Raw genomic sequence first — 26,589 nt, 5'->3', positions numbered from 1 at the left:
ATCCCTCATCCACCCCGAAACTAGCTAAGTCCACCTAAGCTAGCTCCTTTCCTTAGATGTGGAGTGATTTCATGAGCTTGTGGAAGCTCTGTTTCTCTCACTAGACTTGCAAACCCCCCTGAGGACAGGATGTATCTGTCTGGTTCACCACAATGGCATAAGGAGATGCTCAAGACAGACAAAGAGATAAATCTCTCTATTCCTCACTTTCCTCATTTATAAAATAGGAGTAACAATAACCTACCCTCACTGTCTTTGAGAAGCTGAGCACAGTCTGCAGGGAGAAGCTGACTGCTGATTGGGAGCTGTCCACTTCCACTTCTGAGCCACCGTCCCCTCAAGGAAGCCGCCTTCTCTCTGCATGCTCCCACAGCTGAGCACAGGGCTTTGGGCATCGCGGGTGCCCGTCAATGTTTGCTGTACCTGAGTTCATCTATGCCATCCGAAACCACAACTTCTCATTTTTGCCAAATGTGCTGATTTGACTCACATACAGAGATGTCCCTTTCCATGATCACATGATAAAACATCCCCTCAAACGTTGCTGCGATGAAGTTAATTGAGAACACACGTAAGCTTGTACAATACTAGGTTAGCATCACCAGGCCTTCCTGCATTCATACACTGTGAAGACTCCTCCTTGGAAAATTTTCTTCCAAATTAAAAATTTTAAATCATATGGATATCATCATATATTTATATATGGTGTTTTATATACATGTTGTATCACTGACAAGCAAACGATGAAAATGTTAGGATTAAAAAAATCGACCATGCTCATATCCACAGTCAAAATTTAATTGTTGAACAGTATTTGACTGTTGAACAAAGAGTCTGAGTTTTTGCAAAATAGGTCAAATGTAGAATTCCTGAGTAGGAACACAATCGTTGCAATCTAACTGTACAGGTCATTAGCAAGCCGTCTGGGAAATAAAAGAAGTGCTAAGCTAAAAATGTGTTACAGGTTGAGTGACCATTTAATTTAATGACCAAATCAAGACATGTGTAAGAGTGAAAGGAGATAGTATTGATTATACTGGAACAACAGAGAAACCCGAATTGTCCCAGGGATGCTGTCTTGCGTTCTGGATTAGAAAAAGGTTCAAATCTAACCATATGGCACTACCAGCAATAAAGTTTTTCCCTCTTCCCCACCAACGCACCTGTGTCTAGTATGTTCAGCTGTTATTGCCTTTAGATTTGATAATATGTAGGATATCATTTAGCATAATAGTGTCATAGATCCATATCTACCCAGATAAGGATCACAGAAAAGACAAAAAAAAAAAAAAAGTAACAGACCAAAAAGCAAGCTGAACCCAGTGAAGGAGAGGGTCTGATGTCCACTGTCTAAGCAGGAGCCCTGACTGATCCAGCCAGTCCCCCGCTCTACCACCAGGCTGTTCCGATGCTCTGGGACTCCCAACATGACTGTCTTTACTGTCTACCCAACAAATCTGCGCTCACGTCTGATTTTGTATTTTCAAAACATGTCGGCTCATTACATTTACTGCATTCTAAATGATATTTAAAATTGAGGTAAATAATTTAAAGAGAAAATACCAAGAGCTTGAAATGAATATCTTTAAATATAATGCAATCAGGTAGATATTTTTACAATGTTTGGTGACATTAATGTGGTAATACTGAGTAACTGCTGACAATTAGTCAGAAGATGGAGCAGAGGTCTTGTAAGGAAATTACTCCCAGATGACAAAATATTGAAAATTCAATTATACTCTGTTTATTATAGGCTTATATTAGCAACTATATTCCTAATAAAGACTTTGATAATACACAAATTAATGGGAACACAGGGGAGTACTTTTGGAAATATTTTTTTCTCCTTATAGGATTCTATGATATTGATTTCTAAAGTGCTCCAAATGACAGTGTAAAGCTTGCTAAAAAAAAATTCCTAACATAAATTATATGCATAAGAACATATGATCTATTAAAGTACTCAAGATTATAAAAATAATTTTAATGTATAATGACAATGTGCAATAAATTCAATGCTTAAAATTTCAAGTTATGCAAGTGTATAAATCATTTAGGAAAGAAAATCCAGTGAATGCAAATAAGAAGAAACCATAATAAGGGCTGCACAAATGGTCTGAATTCTAATTAAAACCATATGTCATGGAAGCCAATGCATTCATTCTCCTTTTCACAAATGTAGTTTTAAAAACACTTCCACAATATAAAGCTCTTTATAACATATTTTTGTAGGTTGGAGTATACAAATATCTATTTCCCCACCAAGAAGACCACAATGTTCATCTACAAAGAACTAAGTTTTTCTCTTTCTTCCTCCCACAAACTTTCTGACATTATGCATAGTTCAATGAACATTTCTTCATTTGGTTGTTGAAAAATTTAACTGGGCACCTGTTTTGGGTGTAGCTCTTCTGTTCTTTTGCTTTTAAGGCCTCACACCTCTTTTCTAGGCTTTTAAGATAGAGGGGAGAGAAAAAGATAGATACATAGATAAATTCAATATAATGTAGAAAACCCTGAATATTCATTGGAAGGACTGTTGCTGAAGCTGCAGTACTTTGACCTCTTGATGCAAAAAGCTGATTCATTAGAAAAGATGCTGATGCTGGGAAAGATTGAAGGCAAAAGGAGAAGGGGGCAGCAGAAAATCAGATGGTTAGATAGCATCACCCATTCAATAGACATGAATTAGAGTAAACTCCAAGAGAGAGTGGAAGACAGGAGCCTGGAGGGCTACAGTCCAAGGGGTCGCCAAGAGTTGGACACAACCTAGCGACTGAACAACAACAATGCAGTAAATGCTAAATGTCACGGAAGAACTAGAGGGAAAGGCACCGTGGGAATTTGGCGGTAGGTCAGCTAGTTGCACTTTGGAACAATCAAAATGAAGATGTACTTAAGTGAAGCCACAAAAGCTGGCAGGATTACCCATGAACAGTAGCTAGGAAGGTAATGCAGATTGCCAGCTTAGCATGATCAAGCCAAGTGTCAAGAAAGTACGTGGTTGATTCACAGAATGGCAGCCAATAAAAGGAGTCCATTATGATGTCTTCAGAGGAATCTCAGGTAAAGAAAGGAAGATAAGATTATTTGGTGTTTAAATAACAAGAAAGATAAGCTTGAAAGTGAAAGTGAAGTTGCTCAGAAACGTCTGACTCTTTGCAACCCCACGGACTGTAGCCTACCAGCCTCCTCCGTTCATGCAAGAATACTGGAGTGGGTTGCCATTTCCTTCTCCAGGGGATCTTCCGGACCCAAGGATCGAACCTGGGCCTCCTGCATTGCAAGCAGACGCTTCACTGTCTAAGCGACCAGGGAAAGATAAGCTTAGAGGATTGAAATCTTCCTAAGAAGATTGATTCAACTTCTTGTTTTTGGTGAACAGACATTTTATGGAGCCAGGAATCAAGAGAATTGGAGGAAAGAAATAAAAATTTCTAAATGTAAGGAAAGGAGACAAAAGAAATGCAGAAATGTGAATGAAGTAATATATATGCTCCCTGTATTCTAGGGACAAAAGTAGCTTTGAAATAAATAAATAGGTTGAATTTGATGAAACTATAGAGCAGTGAAAAGATTTCAAGTAGGAAAGTAAGACAAAGTATTCAATAATCATGTTGAAATTTTGGAAGTGATTTGGAAATGTTAAGTGGGAATAAAAAGTAGAAAATTGAGTTCCACTTTGGCAAATAGTTTTGACTGCCATGGTGAAAAATATATAAGTCATGCGAGTTCATTTTTTGACAAAATGTTATAGCAGTTTATGTTTGGAAAATTTCTTTAAAAAATATCCAGTGTGAAAGAGACTCATTTTACAGCTTTTGATGGCAATATGATTTTAAGTAGGAAGAAGAATGGAAATCAAAGAAACATCAGGAGGCTAACAAAGAAAAAGCAGAATTCAAAATCAAACATAACTTAGATGCAGTCCAGGAAACAAAAAAGATTTGGTGACTTGATTAGTAAAAGGATCACTTTGCTAAAGGGCTAACCTTTAGAGACAAAAAGGGACAGATGAATGCTGTAGTGCCCAAAATAACAAGAAATTAATGCAAAAATAATGAAAGAGACAAAAATGTGATGAAGAGCTCTGAAATTACAAGTATCTGGAGCTCTATTAGAGTTATTACTAAGCTTCTTCACTACCAACCCTGGAAGGTCTTGGCTTTCAGCTTTGCAGCCCCTGAAGAGAAAGATGCAACACCGTGGCTATGTTTATTGAATGAATAATTGCAAAACAAAGTAAGGAAAAACCTTTTTGTTGTTGTTCAGTCGTTCAGTTGTGTTTGACTTTTTGTGACCCCATGGATTGTAGCACACCAGGCTTCCCTGTCCATCACCAACTCCCAGAGCTTGCTCAATCTCATGTCCATTGAGTCAGTGATGCCATCCAATCATCTCAGCCTCTGTCGTCCCCTTCTCCCCCTGCCTTCAGTCTTTCCCAGCATCAGGGTCTTTTCTAATGAGGCAGTTCTTCCCATTAGGTGGCCAAAGGATTGGAGCTTCAGCTTCAGCATCAGTCCTTCCAATGAATATTCTAATTGATTACCTTTAGGATTGACTGGATTGATCTCCTTGCAGTCCAAGGGACTCTCAAGAGTCCTCTTCAACACCACAATTCAAAATCATCAATCCTTTGGCACTCAGCCTTCTTTATGGTCCAGCTCTTACATCCATTCATGACTACTGGAAAAACCATAGCTTTGACTATAGGGACTTTTGTTGGCAAAGTAATATCTCTGCTTTTTAATATGCTGTCCAGATTTCTCGTAGCTTTTCTTCCAAGGAGCAAGTGTCTTTTAATTTCACGGCTGCAATCACTGTCCACACTGAATTTTGGAGCCCAAGAAAATAAAGTCCGTCAGCATTTCCACTATTTGCCGCAAAGTGATGGGACCAGATGCCATGATCTTTGTTTTTTGAATGTTAAGTTTTAAGCCAGCTTTTTCACTCTCCTCTTTCAAGAGACTCTTTAGTTCCTTTTCACTTTCTGACATAAGGATGGGGTCATCTGCATATCTGAGGTTATTGCTATTTCTCCCAGCAATCTTGATTCCAGCTTGTGCTTCATGCAGCCCAGCATTTCACATGATGTACTCTGCATATGAGTCAAATAAGCAGGGTGATAATATACAGCTCTGACGTACTCCTTTCCCTATTTGGAACTAGTCCATTGTTCCATGTCTGATTCTAATTGTTGCTTCTTGACTTGCATAAAGGTTTCTCAGGAGGCAGGTAAGGTGATCTGATATTCCCATTTCTTGAAGAATTTTCCACAGTGTGTTGTGATTCACACAGTCAAAGGTTTTAGCATAAGTATATATTTTTCTGAAATTCTTTTTCTATGATCCAACGGATGTTGGGAATTTGATCTCTGGTTCCTCTGCCTTTTCTAAATCCAGCTTGAACACCTGTAAGTTCTTGGTTCATACACTGTTGAAGCCTAGCTTGGAGAATTTTGAGCATTACTAATGTTATTTTCTCAAAATGAAGGAATCTGAGATAAACTTTGTTGCATAAGTGGAAAGAGAAAATCAAAGGGAGAAGTTTAGAACACATCATCTTAATGGGGAAGTCGTGAAGGCTTCCCCAAAATGAGTCCAGGGAGAGGCAGATAGATAAACTTGTTCAGAAAGACAGAGGTCAAATAAAAGCTGTAATGGGCTTGTCTGTTGAGCTCTCTCCATAACCCAGCAGGAGCTGTTCTGTTTTAATTTTGAGGAAGTAAAGGAAAATAAAAACTTCTTTCCAGGAAGCAATGGAAGCTACTAAAAGTAAGAAACAGAGATATTATCTTCTTTTATGGGGTGTGGTGGTCTAAGAGGTGATAGGTATGTGACGTTGCCAGGACAGTCAAATTGGAAAGTTGTGTTTTGCAGGCTAATTTAATAATTAATGAAGCAAGTTAATTAGAGATTTGGTCCACATGAATGTTTCTTCCCAATGGATTATTATTTCTTTGGCCTGAGGACAGATTATCACTACTTATTACACAAGCAAAAATTTGAGGTCCTTGTATTTTTATTCTTATAACATGACCCATTTTAAAATGAATGCTTACAGTCTTTTGTATCTCTTATATATTTTACCACTTAAAAAAAAAACACTATCTGTTTTATGGATCAAATATCTGTTTGCAAACAAAACTCTCTCTGAAGAATATATTTTCCAGGTATATTATAGAAGAAATAGAAATAATTAAAATACATTTAAAGCAAAAGGAAACAATATGAAGTTATTAATGACGAAGTCTGTGCTGTTGAGTATTCCTTAAAAATTGGTGAAAGTATCAGTGTCACACTTAACATAGAAAATATGCAAAGTATAGTTAAAAGGAACAGACTACTGGTTTATGTTTTTCATAACATAACGAATCTTTTGACAGTATGTATATTGCTGTTATTTATAATACCATGGTGACAAGAAAATGTCACCAATTACCGGCTACAATGACAGAACACAATTTATTTCTAATGATTTATATCCATTAGGAAAAAAAAAAAAAAAGCAGGTTACTAAAAGACAGCTACCATTCCGTTCCCCAACAGCAGTTTTTTTTTTTTTTTTAAACTGGAAGTGTGTTTGCAAAGGATAACAAGTTATTTTTGTTAATGAGAGTTTGCATAATTTACCTATATAACACCGTAAGTGACAGTCTAAAATAAGATACTTACTCTAAGGTATATTTTTAAAATAGAAATAACTGAAATATCACATTTGTAGGGCAGGCATTCACAACTAACATATTGTATTCCCTTTTAAATGTAGATCTCTTTAAAGCCTCATGGACTTTTAGAGGGTAGGAAATAAGAATTGAATGGGTAGTAAGTCAGCCTTTCGAGTAGACATTTACTGCTCATCCTGGCTTATTAAGAGCTGTAGGTTGGAAGAAACATGTATTTGAGTATTCCAGTTGCAAACAAATTTATAGGGATGACATGAAGGGAGAGAAAAAGGGGTAGAGGGCCTGATAATTAACAAGCAGGATAGTGAACTAAACATTACAATATAACTGGACAAAATTAGTAGGATAAAAGGATGTGAGAAGAGAGCCACACGAAAATTCTGGTCTCCTAATCTATGGGAGGAAATATGATCTGGGAAATAAGAGTTTTTTATGAAAGATTCTAAAGAAATCCAAGGTTAAAATTACAAAGAAATTTAGAAAAAACAAGAGGAAGGGAAAAGTAACAAGCAAAGAATCTTTTGAATGGTTCTAGTAACGTCACACAGATCAGAATTGAATTCAAGGGCCATAAAGGAGAATTTAACCACTGAAAACATATTTTGAGGACAGACGCCATGCTTTTAAATATACTGCTGATATATGTTGTAGGCACTAAAGATAATTTTGAGCAGAAATGTGATATTACTATCATTAAAATGGCAAGAGAAAGTGCATGTGTGTGTGTGTGTTTTGAGGTTCCCAGAAACTAAGGAGACATAATGAATTGGGAAGATGCTCAGTGAATAATGAAAACGATTAAGTCTAGGAGGTAGGATCAATTTATCAAAGAATGACTATTGAGCCTAATTAGCTTTGAGAAAAGAAAGATAAGTCTTGCTACTCAAGTATAGGAAGGATTATGACATGAAGATGAGGACCAAAATTGCTCCATTTCATGCCAAGAACTTAGGATAGAAGTCATGTAAAAATTTCTAATTAAACACAGATACAGGCAAACTCAGAAGAATCACGGTATCTAGTTCAGTTGTGTCTGCTGACAGAGAGCGAAACTGGTATCTCTCAAGGTCTCCATCAGACTTACTTTAGCCACACAAAGCTAAAGAATTGATTCCTAGAGATCATTTCCTCTAGAAACAAGCTGATGATCACATGCATGTTCTTTCAGTGAAATAATAACCTGAACCAGATTGTGTTTTGAGAGGCTGCACTATTTCAAGAAAGACAGAGATAACAATACATGGGGAAGTTTGGAGTAGAAATGATTCATGTATGGAAATCAAGTATTGCCACGGTCAAAACAAAACACTGTATTCCACATGAAATCTTTCTTTGCCAAGTGCACGAGAGAGGATGAGGCAGTGTCACAGTTTTCCATTTGTGAAAACTGGCTTGATCATCTTTTTTAAAAAGATTGAAATATGTAAGTAATGTCAGTTATTTTTGTCTTTTAATTGAAGTACAGTTGATTTACAATATTATATTAGCTTCAGATGTATAACAGTGATTTGATATTTTTATAGATTACATAACATACAAAGTTATTAAAATATCATTGACTATGTTCCCTGTGCTGTATATTATTACCAGTTATAAAACAAAGATGTGACTTACTTACTCTATAACTGGTAGTTTGTCCCTTTTCATCCCACAGGAATAGGTCGTTTCTACCTGAGTCACCATCCCCTACCCCCTCCCCTCTGGCAGCGACTAGTTTGTTCTCTGAATCTGTGAGTCTGTTTCTGTTTTATTTGTTCGTTTGTTTTGTTTTTATATTCCACAAAGAAGTGAAAATATACAGTGTTTTTCAAGACGTGGAGAAAAGGGAAGCTTCCTGTACTGTTGCAGGAATGTAAATTGGTGCAGTCACTGTGGAAAACAGGATGGAGGGTCCTCAAAACACTGGGGGCTCAGACGGTGAAGCGTCTGCTTACAATGCGGGAGACCCGGGTTCGATCCCTGGGTTGGGAAGATCCCCTGGAGAAGGAAATGGCAACCCACTCCAGTACTCTTGCCTGGAAAATCCCATGGACGGAGGAGCCTGGGAGGCTACAGTCCTTGGGGTTGCAAAGAGTCAGACAGGACTGAGCAACTTCACTTTCACATTAACTAACACAATGTTGTAAAGTTTAAAAATAAAATAAAATTTAAAAAAATAAAATAAAATGCAAAAAAAAATAATAAAAAAACTGAAAATAGAATTATCATGTGATCTAGCAATCCCACCCCCTGGGTATTAATCTGAAGAAAATAAAAACCCTAATTCAAAAAGATTTATGCATCCCTATGTTCACTAAAGCATTATTTATAATAGCCAAGATACGGAAGCAAACTAAGTGTCCACTGACAGATGAATGGAAATGATGTTTCACACACACACACACACACACACTCACAGGCATATTAGTTGTAAAAAAAAAAAAAAGCCTGAGATCTTGTCATTTGTGACAACATGCATGAACCTACAGAGTATTTTGCTAAGTGAAGCAAGTCAGACAAAAAGTTATTTTTTTTTTATTCATCTGTTAAACATTCAGGACCTACTTGCCAAATATGGCAAACTAGTCACCCAAAATTTCTTCCTGAATATCACTAAAAGCAAATTTCCTAAACTTATATAATGAAATACCACACAATACTCAATGTTTACATAGATAAAACTCCTGGCACTGAAAAAATTTATATTAGGAATCTGAAATGACTGGGTAACATAGAAATATTAGTGAAAACAAAAGATAACAAAAGTTTGTAGGCAATAACATATCTTGAATTCATTTAAGGATCATGGTTCCATTCTTTATCAATGTATTACTGGACATACACAAAAGCAAAGGAAACTTGGATTATACTTGATTGATGCAAATAATGAGTCTAATTTTTCTTGCTACTTTAGGTAGTTTATTAGATTCTCTCTTCACTTTGATGGACTTATCCTAACCCAGTGTGACTTTCCTCCTTTGAGGTAAATCCTCAAGGAAAAAAAAAAACTTTTCTATATTAGCCGTGGAAGGTTAACCAAAAATATAAACATGCATATTCTTTAAAATGGTTTAATAAGTAGGCACCGTTTGAAAGAATTCAGACACAAAGACATTGGGTGAATGATCCAAGATAAACAAGTTAATGATAGAACCAGCATAAAGAACCCAGATCTTTCCATTTATAATCAAGTGTCCCTAGCACTGTGCCAGAGAAACTGTTTTCTTAAAATAGGAGGATTATATCTTAGACTAAGAAGTATGAAACAAATCCAACTACACAGAAGCTCAAGGTGACATGGAAGACATTTAAATTCACAAGGCTTGTTCCTTCTCTTTGAAAAGCAGGTGATTTGAGGGGACAAGCGCTATACTGTTGCCCAGGTACCAGGAGATCCCATGCAAGAGTAAGCGGTGTAGTCCAGTGGGATTTATTTATTTTTTATTTATTATTATTATTTTTTTACTCATTGATTTATTTATTATTTATTTATTTATTTTTTACTTTACAATATTGTATTGGTTTTGCCATACATCAACATGAATCCGTCATGGGTATACACGTGTTCCCCATCCTGAACCCCCCACCCTCCTCCCTCCCCGTAGAATCGGATAGTGGGTTTGGGAATTACACAGTGGCTTTCAATCCTGGCCTTGTCATTTTGGAACCATATCAAGATATTTAGATTCTTTCAGCCTTAATTTTCTTTTCTTGGTTAAATAGGGATAATACTACAAAATCTCAGAAGGTAGTAGATTGAATACAATAGGTACTCAATACAATACAAATATCTAACTCTGTTTCTGCCTCTATCTCTGTCAACCTCTACTCTGCCATTTGGATTTTCATACAATGATTTTTCTAAAGAATAATAACAACGTTCACATCCAAAATCCTTATGAGTTATCATTGTTACAAAGTAACTATTTTCAAAATCCTTCTGCAGAGCAGTGACACTTTCCATGGGATGCCAAAGGATTTTGAAAGAATCTTGAAAGGATTTTGGAAAGAATACAAACTGTTCCATAAAGGAACGATGTCATCACAGCAGAATCAGAATTGATTGGAGTAAGAGGATTTTTGTGTATAAAATTTCCTAGTTAAGGTAGGATAAGAAATATATCTCATGCAAAAGGTCAGTCTAAGTACTGAGCCTTCCTGGTATTTCTTCAGAAAGCAAAATCTTGCCTGACAGCTGTCAACTATTAATGAGCTATACACTTAGTACAAATCACTTGAAACATGGGTATATATGGCAATATCCACATCATGGGTAGATATGGCAATATTCTTATCCCTTATAGGAAAAACTTGTCACCACCAAATAGGTCCCTTTCATCCTTTGTATCCCTTTAGCAATAGGAATAGACAGGTAAAATTATTGCAATACTTTAATACTGCTCCTCTTCTGACCCTCTGCACTGATCTCTTAAGATTTTGGGATAAAGAATAATAATCACACTCAATGTACTAATGGTAAAACCATAAAGTTTACACCTAGACCATAAGAGCTACTGGAATTTAAATCCTTTGTCTTTAGAGCGTTGAAGAGCCCACTGGCCCAGTGTTAGGGCACGCCCTTGCCTTTATCAAGCCATCTACAGGATTCAATCGCGCTGATATAAAATCTTAGTCAGGATTGAGACCCACTGGTGGAAATGTAATAAGATTTACTATTAATAATTTTGCAGCCTCCCTCCTTGTACCATTATGGTTTTTCTGGTGGTTCCCATGGAAAATACATTAGTTGCAAAACGCTCATTATAGCCATGGTGAAGATAAGTACAAAGTCAAGAGCACAGGAAATCTATTTTATGTAGTGATTGCTTTGAGATCTGTCAGGACACAACTAAAATGTATGGGAATAAGATATTCTCGGACTCTGCCTTTCAATCACTGAGGCTCTTACTCTAGTAACAAATTAGTGCACCGGGATAGAATAGATAGGGTTCTTACTGATATTGTATGATAACTAAGTGTCTTGTTCTAAGGGATCTTTCAGGAAAAAAAAAAAAAAGGAGAAATAAGCATCTCTTTTGAGTCTGTATTAGATCTGCTATTATTCACTGTCCATCTCGTTTTTGAATAAAATCATTGTATATTCCCTTAAATCCACATCTATTTTTAGTTTTTGACTAACATCTTTTTCATACTGTTTACTGCTTCATAAACTGCAATATGCACTCTTCTGCACGATGGCTTTATGTAATTGTGCGGATGACAATCTATTTCAACTCTCTTTCTGGGGCCTTTCGTTATTTATTTTCCTACTGCAGCCACATTTGTCCAGGTTCTGCACTCATTTTAACTCCTGTCTTTCTCACATGACAAAGTCCTGAAAATCCTACTACACCTGTCCTCTCGATTCAGCATAACGCCTTTCTATGTGTTATGTATATGGAACTGCGGCTCATCCATTCCAAGTTGGCCTTCACACAGTCCATTCATCGTGTCTCTACTGTTTTAAGAGGTGGACTGGATAGACACGGCCTGCAGAAACAATCTTAGCTCTTTCACCATGACATTGGCAGTTCTCCACAAGTGGATTCCACTTAACTGTCAACTTTAGCTTCCAGTATTCCCCAAGAGGATTCTTTCAGAATCTAAGGGTGACCTAAGGAGGCTACCATTGTTTCCATTGGTGCTTCCAAGCATTTCTTCAAGTTTTTCCAACTGTAAGTTTGTACTGCTTTTCTGCAAATATTTCAACATATTTTACTACCTTCAACATCTTGCTGGAATTCTACGAACTCTTCAAAATCTTTCCTTTTCTAAACCTCCATTACTTTTTTCTTTCCAGTGTGAAATTTAGCCATGTTGCTAAACCATTTCATCCAGTTGCTTTGTCTTGTAATTGTTTTCTGTTTGTAACGCCCTGTATCTTCAAGTCTGTAGGCCTGAGAGCAAAAGGTCCAATCTTATTCTTTAAAAATATCTGTCAAATTATTTAAGGCAAGGAGGTCCACAAAATAAGTGCATAATGCAACCTGGCTTTTGCAGGTTTCATGCTTTATTTTTTAATAAAAAATAGATCTCATAACTGCTGCTATTATATGTAACGTCCACAAACTTATGAGAGTCTGTTTTTCTACTATATTTTTTGCAATGCCTAAGAGTTACATATTATACTGTTACTGGTTAATTGTGCATTCCTGAAAATGTTTAATTTTAGTTAACATTCTAGATCTCTCAGAAACCGCCAAACCTGAATTTAGTATCTACTACTATTGTATAAGATATCTGATAAATCTTACCCCATTTCTTTTGCAAAGAATTAATAGCACTAATTTTTATTGATGTCTTATTGCCAAATTTAAGTAGATTAGCATGTATTCATTGGACATTATGAAGCAATCCCTAATTAAATTAAATGACATTTATAAAAGCAAACTGTGTGAAGGAAATCAATTTAAATTTGTACACCACTCAACTCAACCCAGGAATTGAACCCAGGTCTCCTGCATTGCAGGCGGATTCTTTACCAGCTGAGCCAGACTGTATCTGATATTTGGCAAAACTAATACAATTATGTAAAGTTTAAAAATAAAATTAAATTAAAAAAAATAAAATTCAGATAGATTAAATGTAAAAAAAAAAAATACGAAAGTGAAGAAAATAAAACTGATTATTTGTTCTAGGGGTAAAGTCAACATTTCTAGGCATAAAAAAGCCACAAGGAAAATAATAATTGATAACTATATGTTAAAGTTTCTAAAAAATTCTTTCAAAAATGAAATGGTTCAAGCCCACTCAAGGATGCCAAATAAATGAACAAATACAAAATTAAACCGAGGAAAGCACTTAATGGTATATTTAGATATTTTAAAAGAGACAAGGGGTTATTAAGATTCTTGCTTCATGAAACCTATGCAATTCAATAAGAAAAAAAATATGTATATGTACATGTGTAACTATATCTCTGTATCTTTTCCAACAGCCTATTGATTGATGGAAAGAGATTTACCTCCCACTGTTACTATCACCTGCTTTAAGTTTTTCATTTATTTAATAAGGATACAGAAACTTTGTGGAAATGAACTTGCTCCTCCAAGCTGGAGTCAATACAGATTTTCTTGGCACCTAGAATCTCTAACAAGGAGCGTGCAGCTGTTTAAGCAAGGTGGAATCCTGATAGAGTGGAGGACGTTACATCTGTGCTGTGCCCCAGCTCTTTCATAGCTGGAGTTCATGTCATTATTCATCACTACTGGGGAACTACACATATGTCTATAAGCAGAAGGCCTGCATTTAAGGAGACGTTTATTTTTATCAGGTCCTCCTGCAACCAAACCCGTCTCATCAAGGCCAGATGTACACAAGGTGGAAAAAGCAGAGTCAGTGTCCCAGTGTCCTTGAATGCTGTCTCCTCCTTCATCTTCCTGATTTCTGGAAGACCCATTTCTCCACCCCGAATAGAAAAATGTGCAAAGGGCATAAACTGACAATTCACAAAAGAAATACAAAGAGTACACACACCTATATGAGACTATATTTAACCTATTACTCAAATGAATATACAACAGTAAGATACTATGTTTCCATCTAGTTGCCAAAATTTTAAGCATGGCAACATTCCTTGTCAATGGCTTATGGGAAAAGATACTTACTAATATTTCTAGTCAGAGTGTAAATTGATACAACTTTTTTTTTTTTTCAGGGCATTTTGACAGGGTCTATCAAATGCTTTAAACTGTACATACCCTTCATACCCTTTGCCTCTGATCTTCCATTTCCAAGAATTTATCCTAAGGTATTAAGGGATACAGAATTAGAGGCAAAGATTTATCCACTAGAATTGTTATCACAATGCAATTTATGAAACTGAAAAGTCAAACAACCTAGCTGTCTAAAAGTAGTGGATATGTTAAAACAAATTATGGAAGAGTCTAACAATGTGGAGAAACTTAGGTCAAAACAGAAATTCCAAAATTTTTTTTTTTTTGGCCACACACGAGGCTTGTAGGATTTCAGTTCCCGGATCATTTGAACCCAGGCCATGGCAGTGAAAGCACTGAACTCTAGCCACTAGACCAGGATGGAACTCCCAGAAATTTCAATTTAATAAAAAAATATACACAGAGATAAAAATAAAAGCATAAATACCAAAACAGGAACTAGTGAATATTATCCACATACTCCTCTGTGTCTTCCAATGATATGTAATGCTAAGTAACTAAAATAAATTCAGGGCATGAATTTATTTTATATAAACACTTATAATATTTTATACTTAAAATTGGTTTAAAGTTCCATTTTTATTATTTCTATCACCTATCATTTTCCTTGTGTTATTGATACAATACAAATAATAATTAAATGCTTAAAAAATTCTAATGATTATCTGAAGTCTTTAAACTTCCTAAATAGGTTCATTTAAACAATTTAAGTTACCTTTGAGCACATTTTGTACAATCTAGACAACGGTGCTCCACTCACAGGAAATGAGACACAGTCCATTATAAGGGAATGTTTTATACTTGTTTTCTGTAGCAACTGACATTTCATTCAAACACTTTCCAGTCCCCCAGGAATCTCCAGCTGCTGTATGTCAAAATTTTAAGATTTCTCTTTGTGAACTTTAACACTTCTATAAAAACCAGTTGGAAGAGCAAGCCTACTTCCAATTGATTACTTTGATATTAACCAGTTAAAGCAAATCAATTATTCAGTTTAGTCTGAATACTCATTTCACAAAGTCACAGTTTTCCATACGCAAACATGCATAAGCAAATAATAACTACCATTCTGGCTTTTTATAGCCTATTTCTATTTCTCAGACACGTCACTTGTGGTCTGTTTTTACTCTCTTTTGTGTATTTTTAAAAAATGAATGTTGGGTAATTCCTCGAGTGTTTGCTAATAATCAAATCTGGTTGTATAATTTTATGTTGGTAAATACGCATTTTGTTTTTATGCAAAAAGACAGTGTGGCTAGTGCAAAACCATGCAGGAGTTACTAAGGTGCAAAGACTTATTCTTTAATTTTTTTGGCCACACTGCCCGACCTATGGGATCTTACTTCTTCAATGAGGTCTCAAACTTGTGCTCCCTGTGGTAGAAGCTTGGATTCTTAATCACTGAACTGCCAGGGAAATCCCAAGACTTATGTTTAAGCTAGTAATTTAAACCATGGGGCAAAGATTATACAAACACACTTATGTATGTATATAGGTGTGTGTATGATCCATATATAAATATATATCTATTTTTAATTTATCATATCTACTTTTATATACTGGGCTTCGCTGGTGACTCACCTGATAAAGAATCTGCCTGCAATGTAATGTGGGAGACCTGGGTTTGATCCCTGGGTTGGGAAGACTCCTGGGGAAGGGATCTACCTACTCCAGTATTCTGGCCTGGAGAATTCCATGAATTGTATAGTACATGGGGTCACAAAGAGTCAGACATGACTGAGCGACTTTTACTTTCATTTTATATATCCATATGTCTATTTTATTATATATCTATGTATTTTATATAGATCATATACACACACATACAAATCAATGATCAAGGAAAGGATTTAAGAAGTTATCTATGTGTCTGTATGGGGAATCCTGTACTGAGAGCAATCCTGTTATTTCAAGATCCAGATAATTATCTGTTTTTCATTGAACTCTAGGTGCGCTATATTTAATAGTTTTATAAAGCTATTTTAAACAAAATATCAATTTTGAATAAAAATGTACTTTCCCCCAAACCTTTTGATGACATGAACTTTTAACTCCATTGAATATCATCGATTTTTCCTACACTGCCTGGATATTTGCTATGACTTTAATTAGTGTAGATACAAATGTACCTTGTATTTATTTTTTAAGTTTTTTATTGATGTGGATCATCTTTAAAGTCTTCATTAAACTTGTTACAAAATTGCTGCTGCTTCTTCTATTTTAGTATTTTGATATTTTGGTTCAGGAGGCACATGGTATTTACCTCACTGGCCAGGGATCCAACCCACACCCCCATTGGAAGGTGAAATCTTAACCATTGGGCCACCAGGGAAGTCCCAGAAAGATACCTTTTAAACGTATATCTCTCCTACAGCAAACTCTAAGCTACTGATGTACACAAAATTGTAAGATGAAAAGTACCTTAGAAGATAAAAAGTATTGAGGAATTCAGGTACCTAAGTTTCTATTCCAAGATCTCTCTGCTCCTGACCTCTCAGAGGCCAGACCTCATCTCCCCTTTAATCTTCCCTTCGATCTTCTTGTTATAATATCACCCTGTCCATTTCCTAGGAAAGATCCTGAAATGTCCTCCAATATAAAAATATCCCCGCCCTTGTGTTCCCCAGGAGTTACACCTAACCCTTTCCTTAGTTCAGGTTTGGAGAGAAAAATCTGCACTTGCTGGTGCCATGGTTTCCGTTCATCTCTCCACCCACTGCCACTTGGTGACCACACGCACTACTCAGAAATTCATATCCTCTGTGCAGTCCACAGGCTATGGATATGTCTGACTGCTAATCATTTCCTGCCTCTGTGGTCTTCGTGAACGGACACTTCCTTTTGTCTCTATGGAAAGTCCCTCTTTGTTTCTTTCACTGGTGCTTCTTCTATAACTTTATGTTAAATGTTGGTGACCTCAGTATTATACCTTCATTCCTCTTCTTTTCTCATTTTATCTGCTTTTGGGGAGAGGTTTGATTATGCCCCATGGCTTTCACTGCAATTGTACAGATCATAAGGTAAATATTTCTGAACAAAATCTAACTGAATTTTATATATATGAAAAGTGAAGGTATTAGTCACTTAGTCGTATCCGACTCTTTGCAACCACATGGCCTATAGCCTGCCAGACTCCTCTGTCCGTGGAATTCTCCAGGCAAGAATACTGGAATGGGTAGCCATGCCCTCCTTCAGAGGATCTTCCTGACCCTGGAAATGAACTCTGCATCTCCTGCATCGACAGGCAGATTCTTCACCATCTGAGCTACCAGCAAAGCACGTAGATATATATATAATTGCTTAATCTATTCTGAATTTTGATGTTCCACAGACCCCTCAAATACAACCTGGCCTTGTCTGAATTACTGAATTTATTAAACAATAAGCTTTAAGCTCCCACTTGGATTTACACCATCACTTCCATGTTAGAGAGTCTTTTAAATGTCTTCTTCTTCCCTAACCCCAATGCAGAGTTAATCAAGTTTTCATTCTGTCGAATTTTAATGTCTCCCTTTCCTTTCCAATTCTTGGTTCAAACATTTGTATTTTCTCACTTTGCTACTTATAACACTACCTGATTGGCTAGTTTCCTCTCAAGTTTGACCTCCAATCATGGAGCTGTTCAGCCACAGTTCTGGCTCCAGGATCAGGCACTTTATGAGGGAGCACAGAGACACAAGGGTGAACAGGGCCGTGGCCCGACAGAGCTTACTCCCTTTGTGGGAAAGACAGCCAACTCCCTACACTGCTCTCAAGGTGCTCTGTAAATGGTAAATATGCCTGTAATATTCCTTTGCATGAAACTCCCATTACCTACAGAAAAAGTACAAATTCCTGAGCATGGCCATTGAAGGTGTTTTGCAGTCTGGTCTGGGGCTATCTGTAGACCAAACACTCATCGCTCATCCACACACAACCTGTGTTCCAGGCAAAAACAGCCTGCAACTGTTGCAACAGTTCACGGGGATTTTACACCCTCTCCTTCATTGCTTTGTCTACATCTTGCATTTTTGCACATCCTTTGAGCCCGTGTACCAGTATTTTGGTCATCTGATGCCAACAGCCGACTCACTGGAAAAGTCCCTGAGGCTGGGAAAGATAGAGGGCAGAAGGAGAAGAGCGTGTCAGAGGATGAGATGGCTGGACGGCATTACCGATGCAATGGACATGAACTTGCGTAGACTTCAGGAGATGGCGAGGGACGGGAGGCCTGGGGTGCTGCAGTCCATGGGGTCGCAGAGTTGGACAACCGAACTGGGTGGCAACCACAACAATAACCAATGCCACTTCCTTCCTCCTTTATGAAACCATTTTTCCTCTGCTGCCTCTCCTGTCTCTGTGGCAAGAATCTGCTCTATGCGGACATCAATTCTGCACTCTGTGTTGTAGTATTACTTAGCACATTAAAATTACAATGAAATATTTACTTGCCGATTTGCCCAACCAGCCTGTGAATTTTTACAATCAGAGACTATATCTTACTCATTTTTTCCCCCCAGCCCCTGGTACAATACCTAGCATTGACTACTCATTGAATGAAAATGTAGTTGCTATACTAAGAAATCAATTCAAAAAGTCATGTCCCAACTTTATTCAGTTTTCAGCTTCTGTGTGACTTCATGTTTACAGTCAAGGTACTATTCATAATGGGATTTTCCAGGCAAGAGTACTGGAGTGGGGTGCCATTGCCTTCTCCCAAGACATTTTAAATTGTTCCTTTCTCAAGTTTATATGCATTTGTATCCATTTTAATATGAATTCAAAAAGCTTTTACATTTAGTTTATAATCTAATCATTATGGAAAACTATCTCAAGTCAAATGATAAAGAGAAGAAAATTCCAATACAGTGAAACCCTCATTCAAGCTATTTAGTAAATAATGTAGATTTTTCACATTTAAACTTGTATGTGGATGTGATGCTCATTAACAGAATTATTATGACCTGAGAAGAATATTCTATAAATAACACACCCCCCAAATCAGTTAGTTCCTCTTCAAACACTTGAATACCCTTGAAATGGCAAATAAACTAAGGTTCTATGGCTTTAACACTTATCTTTTCTATTTCAGTGATAATTACATCAATAAACCTGATTCAGCATTTGCTGCTATTCAATTCATTAATTAAAACAATTTTACTGCTACTGCTGTGATTTTTCAAGGATATCAAAACACATTCAAAAATTAAAACAGCATACATCATCAGTTTTGATATGTGTTGGTATGCTTTCTTTTGATTTCAACTCGACAATTAAAAGAACATTAGGCTTTTAAACAGAAAAAGCATATATTCTACATACTTTGAACAAAAATACTTAAAATGCAAGTTGTTTTGTAGAAATGGCAATGTTTGTGTAAAGAAGAGCAAACTGTCAAGAATTCCAAAAATCCTCTTAGAATAGAAAATATAAATGTATGTAAATACTTAAGTGATAACAACCATGGTTGTGGACTTTATGGTATTCTTAATTCTAGTTTCATAGTACTAAATTTTTAAAAAATTTTATTTAAATCATCACTTACTGTGCTTAAGTGACTTGTAACATATCCATGAAGTGAATATATGTCATCCCAAATGAAATATAGAAGCTTTTGCTTAAAGAATGGTATAAGTTGCTATTTAAACTACAAACATACACACATCACGGTGATGTAATTATTTTTATATATTGGAAACTATTTGTACTTTGCAAAGCCGCACTTTCATTCTGACCTTGATTTAGTAAGCATGCAACATATTACTTTTGCTATTTTGACATCCCAGAGCACCTAAAACATAAAATATAATTTACAACAGTAGAACATGCCAGAATTGACCATTACATGCCAGAAGAGGGCCCAAGATGGAATTTATATTCAAGTTATGGTTCAGTATGTGTGGTAGAATCTCGTGAAATTTATTTCTCACAGCAGTGGAATTCCACCTTCATTCTTACAATCAATTTTCAAAGTAGGCTGAGAGTTGATAAAGATCAAGTTGAAGGAATGAAATTAGGCTAGTTAGGTGAAATTATACACCTCTCTTCAAATTATTTGTGGAAAACTCAAATATTCTCCTTTTGTAAAAAGAGCCAGGAGAGAAATGACACCTGTGTGGTGGCTAGAAGCATTACAAGTATACGACATACCAGGGTACTCCAAGGTCACTAGCAGTTTCTCCCAAACTATTCTAGATCTTAATTGGTGATAGAATAGTTACAAATCCTTCCATTTCTCTTCTCTCACATTTATTCAGTTGCTCAGAGGAAATAACCTCCTTGCCCACTTTTTTGGGGATATTTCCGGTGACTCCGCCTGCCAATGCAGGAGACACAAGAGATGCAGGTTCGAGTCCTGGGTCTAGAAGATCCCCTGAAGAAGGGACTGGTAACCCACTCCAGGTATTCTTGCCTGGAAAATCCCATGGACAGAGGAGCCTGTGGGCTGCAGTCCATGGGATCACAAAAGAGTTGGACACAACTGAGTGATACATAACAACAACAAAGACTTTTTCAGAGAACATATTTTTTCCAACAACATAATTTGGATTGCAAAATAAAGTACTCTGTTGTGAGAGTGATGTAAACATCATTACAATAGTTTGTCAAATTGGTTTAAGGGCTATATCTTTTTTTTTTTTTTTAAGTACAGTAGCTCAACTTTTAGAATCTATCTATCCATAAAGATGGTGCAATGGTAATGGATGGTAAAGGAGATGTGAGTTCGATCCCTGGGTTAAGAAGATCCCTTGGAGGAGGAAATTGCAACACACTCCAGTATTCTTAACTAGATAATTCATGGACATAGGAGCCTGGTGGGCTACAGTCCATGGGAACACATAGAGTTGGACACAAATGACCACGCACACACATCCATATAGAAAGCAGACTTTAAAAATACTATTTCAAAGCATAAGTACCTTGGTTTTTAAAAGTGTTTTAGTCCAGCAAATCAAGTCTCTATTTTCCCTAAAAATATTGCACAATACCCTTATTATTAGCCACATCATCCCTGGATACTTTAGTAACTGCACAGTCACTGTGGCAAGAGTGAGGTCCTACCACAGGTATATTGCTAAGATCCCAGGTGAGAAATAAAGCCTTCCAGTAATGATTTACTTTATTATGTGAACTGATGAGCATCACTTGAATCGCCTTTTAATTGACTGGCTGTCTAAGTGACATGCCTTGGAGGGAAGCACCACTTTTGAAATTTCCTTTGACCAGGAGGGGAAGGAACAGGCTGGTTTCTTTGAAGTCTACAGCCATCAGACTAATTATCAGCCCCACTTAACGTTCATTCATTTAATTACAGGGAATTAAAAAGTATGTGAGATTTTAGAGAAAAATAAGAGAGTCAATAAATGGTGACAGAGATTCCAGGCTATGCAAATTGGCAGTGCCCCTTCTGGAGGAGACCATTCTTTCTCCCTCATTTCACCAAATGCACAGATACTCGACTAATGCAGACAAAGGGAGGATGGCAAAGAGGGAGGGGACACTGACTGTGGGCCCAAACTGTGTCGGTACTTGATACTGTGTCCCTAACTTAATCTCCACACTTAATAAGGAGATATAATTTCCCACCATTTACAATTAACAGAAAGAGTATCCCCCCACCCCTTATTTGGAACTCACCCGACACCAGGCACTGTCATTCTAAGCACTGCCTATTAAAGAGTCCATTTAATCCTGTAAGGACCTGTAAGCAGCCCTGTAAGGACCGATGCCATTGGTGATTTCCGTATACTACAGAAAGGTTAAGTCACTTGCCCAAAATCACACAGCTGGGAGACAGTAGAGCCAATACCAACCCAGGAAGTCTGCCCTCAATAACACCTCCTCATCTGTTGCTCTCAATGAAGGCTCTCAAGTTTCCCAGCCACAATAAGACAGAAGAAGAGAGCCAGCTCCTCTTGGTCTGCCTGATGTCAAAGGTCATCGCTTTCCAAAAGGCATAAGAGGCTGCGGAGACAGGCAGAAGGAAGAGACCTCTACATCTCTGGTGCCAGCCATACAGCTGACCCAAGCGGCCAGGCAGAGATGGGGGAAGTTGGGAGCTAGAGCTCTGGGTGTCTCAAGAGCAAGCCATCTTAGAGGCTCAATGAGAGGATTAACACCCTGTGCACCGTGCTTTTGAATTGAGGCATTTTTCACAGCACTGAGCTGCTGGCTGACAAAGGATAATAACACTGAATGCATGCTAGTCTTCTTCTGGGAAAAGATGCACAAATAAAACACGTTTAAAGCTTAAAGCTTGATGTTTTGGGAGGAAAAAAGTCCTTTGTTCCTGACATTTAAATAGATATTTGGAATTTAAATCAGATTACTTGCAAGGCTAGAGAGTGGGCATTCAGTCAGGGGTCTTTTAACAATCCATCAGAGACAGGGAAAGATGCCTCGAACCATCGAGAACATACTGGCAATTTTCCCTTTGATTACAGCATCTCATCACATTTATTTTGTAACCTCTCAACAGCTTCCTAGAACCACTGCTTGCAGGTGGTCACAAACCACTGCCCCTCCAGTACTTGCCCTGGAGCAAGGCAGTTGACTCAGAAAGTTGTCAATGCCTGTTAAGAAAGGTCTTCTCCCATGTCCTTAATTCAGAACAATATTAACATTTGGAATTTGATATGAAATTCAATCTACTGTAACAATTTTTTTTTCTCAAAATGCTTTTTAACTTCAACTCCTCATGGTTGGTGAAGAGTTAGCTTTGCAAAAGAATCTGTTTTATCACTTGTTTAGAATCTCTGCTAACATGGAGACATGTGACATAGTCCGAGTGTTCCTTGACTCCCGTGGGATGCTCAGGCCATCAAAATTTCATTAGCCTCACAGCAGTCCCAGCGCCTTCTTAACTTGAACTGTTGGCCTATTTATCAATAAATAAATGAAATCTAGTCACTTTTAGTGACTAGACTTTTCTTTGAAGTTATAACTAGAACATTAGTCAATTGGCTTACATGATTTCACAAATGTTGAATACTATTTTGTTTTCTGGGGAAAATAGCCTTATTCACAGTTAACCTCAAATGATGAAAACAGTCAACCGAAACTCCCCTTCTAAACTGAGGGGAGAAATAAGACAGTGTATGGTTTCTAGGTTAGTTTCACTTTGGTGAGTTATTTTATGCACATCCTTCTTGTTTCAACTTTTAGTGATATAACAGGGCTTCTTAGGACACACTGCAAGCTCACACACAAGTGAATACAACTATAAAATTTAAATAATTGGAAGTCAAAGGAAAATACAGCTGGAAAATCAATAACCTTTCAGAGTGAGAGCAATTAAGAATGCCAAAATGAATTATTTTAGAAAGTCTATGTTAGAAATATTTGACTCTTTGTGACCCCATGGACTGTAGCCCTCCCGGTTCCTCTGTCCACGGGGATTCTACAGGCAAGCATACTGGAGTGGGTTGCCAGGCCCTCCTCCAGGGGGTCTTCCCAACCCTGGCATCAAACCTAGGTCTCCAGCATTGCAGGCAGAGTCTTTACCATCTGAGCCACCAGGGAAGTCCAATATTTGACTAAAAGTAGTAATAATAGTAAAAATTGGTAAAAGTTTTGAGGATATTGTTTAAAAAGATGTTAGAAGACCCTGGGTAATAACAAAACGCTTTTTTATATCAGAAAAAAGAGCCTCAATATTCTCATTTAATTCCACAATTCCAAATGATAAGTAATGTAAATATCAGAAGATTATGTTCCCCAGACCTTAATGTAATGGATCTCAATGCAATCTTGCTCTTTCTGACCAATCACTGAAAATTCAGAATAAATGATCTGAAATGTTCCTACAGAACACATACGAAATCTATGAAAGATCCAGTGTTCAAAAAGAGGTCTGCTGCTGCTGCTGCTAAGTCACTTCAGTTGTGCCCGACTCTGTGCGACCTCATAGATGGCAGCCCACCAGGCTCCCCCATCCCTGGGATTCTCCAGGAAGAACACTGGAGTGGGTTGCCATTTCCTTCTCCAATGCATGAAAGTGGAAAGTGAAAGTGAAGTTGCTCAGTCATGTCCCACTCTTCGCGACTCCATGGACTGCAGCCTACCAGGCTCTTCCGTCCATAGGATTTTCCAGGCAAGAGTACTGGAGTGGGTGCCATTGCCTTCTCTGCAATAAGAGGTCATATCTATTTTATTTCTTCTTTTATTTCCTTCCCCGAGCTGACTCACTGGGAGTTCTTAGACGGTCAAAATGTTGTTTAAAAAAATAACCCCAGCCAAACCTTGGGGAAAGAGTAAACATAAGTTGAAGTCATCACTTGCCCAGCTCAACAAACATTGTTTTTGACACTTTATACTTTTGACTGACCTATTTACTCTCAACAAATGCTACCATATGTTCTGAATCTCAAGGCAAGGCCCTTGACACCCTGTCCGTGTCTCTCTTCATTCTGGTTCAGAATGACCACATGGAGAAACAGATCAGTCTAAGTGTTCATTCTTGCCTTTATATCATGAAAGGGACAAGGAGATTCCTGGGGCAACAAGTTCCTTCCCTAGTTCAAAATAATCCGTGCAGAGAGAGGGGGCAGTGATGTGGGAAACTCAACAGGCTTCCCGCCTCCAATCATTTGGATAATAGACACTGTTAGTTAACTAAAAGTGGAAAAATTTCTAAGTTTTATGTTTTCTGAAAAGAACAAAATGGTGTGTGTTTGGGAATTCATTGTGAGACCATTTTAGCAGACATACAATTTAAAAAATAATAAAAATTAAATTATCTTTTAGCAATACAGATACAGTAACAAGATATACTTGTTATAAGAGAGAGAGATGCCTCACAGGTTGTGTGTGGCAAGCTGACCCAATGTGGGACAATACTTAATGGATATGCAGATGAACGGCCCATGATGCAGCAAATCAGAACTGATTTGCATTGTCCTCCTGCACTCTCCTCTGCTCTCTTCCAAAACCATCACAAAATTTGACATATATTTTAGGAAAATCAAACATCAAATCATGTATTTGAATATAACCATAGTACCTAAAATTGCTTGAAGAGGGTTATGTAAAGATATAGATGGACAGGAAGCAAAGTTTATGCCAAATCTTACTTACTTAAGGTGAGTGACTTCTGAATCCACAGTGAAAAGTGGTAGAAACCCAGGTTTCACTGAGGTGGACAGTTTGGTTCAGGAAAACACCGCAGTTAGATTCTAAGACTCATTGTGTCAGGCAGAACTGTCCTTATTTCCTGTTTTGGGTTGGGATGAAGCTAGCCTCCACCAATAACTCACAACTCTATATGAGTTTCTATTATTAATCGATTATGACTTTGTTTTAATGCACTAAAATAGTCTCCATGAGATATTGTTTTCATTGGTTTAAAGCAGATTTTTTTTTCTAATAGTAAGAAAACAAGTAACAAGCAGTATGACGCACTAGCTACCCCTTCATTCAGTGACCTGGCTGAGAATGAACGCCGACAATAGACCTGTTTTCCTATCACAAAGTGAAGCTGACAAAGTTGCTCCATAAAGAATAAAAATAAAATGCCATTGGTAAAACACCATCTTTCTTTTCACAAGTCACACAATTCTTCCATTTTAATTTTCTCTTTGCTTTTGATGCATCATATACACACAGCATTAATAACCAGGTTAAAGCAGCAAGTGCACTGTTTATATTAAACGCTAAAGAAGAAATGTCATTTTCTTGTCTGGTGCATTGGTGCTGATACTCCAATTTTTCCTAGAAGCTGTGTTGACTAAAAATTAAACTTCTTTTTAAATCTATTACTGCATATACACTAACTGCTTCTTTATCATTTTGCACTGGCGATAGGGAAAGATCAAAATAATTTACAAAGATATTTCTCTTAAAGTATGTAAAACTGCTATTTGGATACCCGAAAAATCCAATTTTTGTGCAAGGATTTAATTGCAGAGTAATCCAGTCTCCAAAGCACATCAAAGACCACACTCCCTTCTCTTTATCAAGATTTCAATTGCTTTCATCAACCAGTAAGTTAAAAGCATGATCAAATTTGTTCTTCAATCACTTGAGCCCTGTTAATAAACCATTCTGTGTGCTCACTCATCCATTCTGAGATTCTGGAACTTCTTTGAGATATTTTTAAGAGGAATCTACAAAGACATCTCTGATTACAAGCTGGCTCTGGGGTAAATTTTATCACTACTTGTTCTGCTACTCCGTGGAGGATAACAGGTGACATGGTTCAAGATAAGTCAAAGCCAACCTTTTTTTTTTTCTGTACATGATTAGACTGTTTTTCAAAACTATAGCTAACAC

General features: G+C 37.1%; 1 protein-coding gene across 1 annotated transcript in view; it reads right to left on the bottom strand.

Annotated features, from left to right (window-relative positions):
• The window catches only part of TENM3 (teneurin transmembrane protein 3), a 997,728-nt gene that overhangs the window by 403,917 nt on the left and 567,222 nt on the right, over nt 1-26,589 (bottom strand). The window lies entirely within an intron of this gene.

This window comes from Bos javanicus, chromosome 27, assembly GCF_032452875.1.
Source record: "Bos javanicus breed banteng chromosome 27, ARS-OSU_banteng_1.0, whole genome shotgun sequence".
In the NCBI taxonomy this organism is placed as follows: Eukaryota; Metazoa; Chordata; class Mammalia; order Artiodactyla; family Bovidae; genus Bos; species Bos javanicus.
Note: the sequence above shows the minus strand (reverse complement) of the source record. Positions and strands in the feature narration are given on the sequence as shown.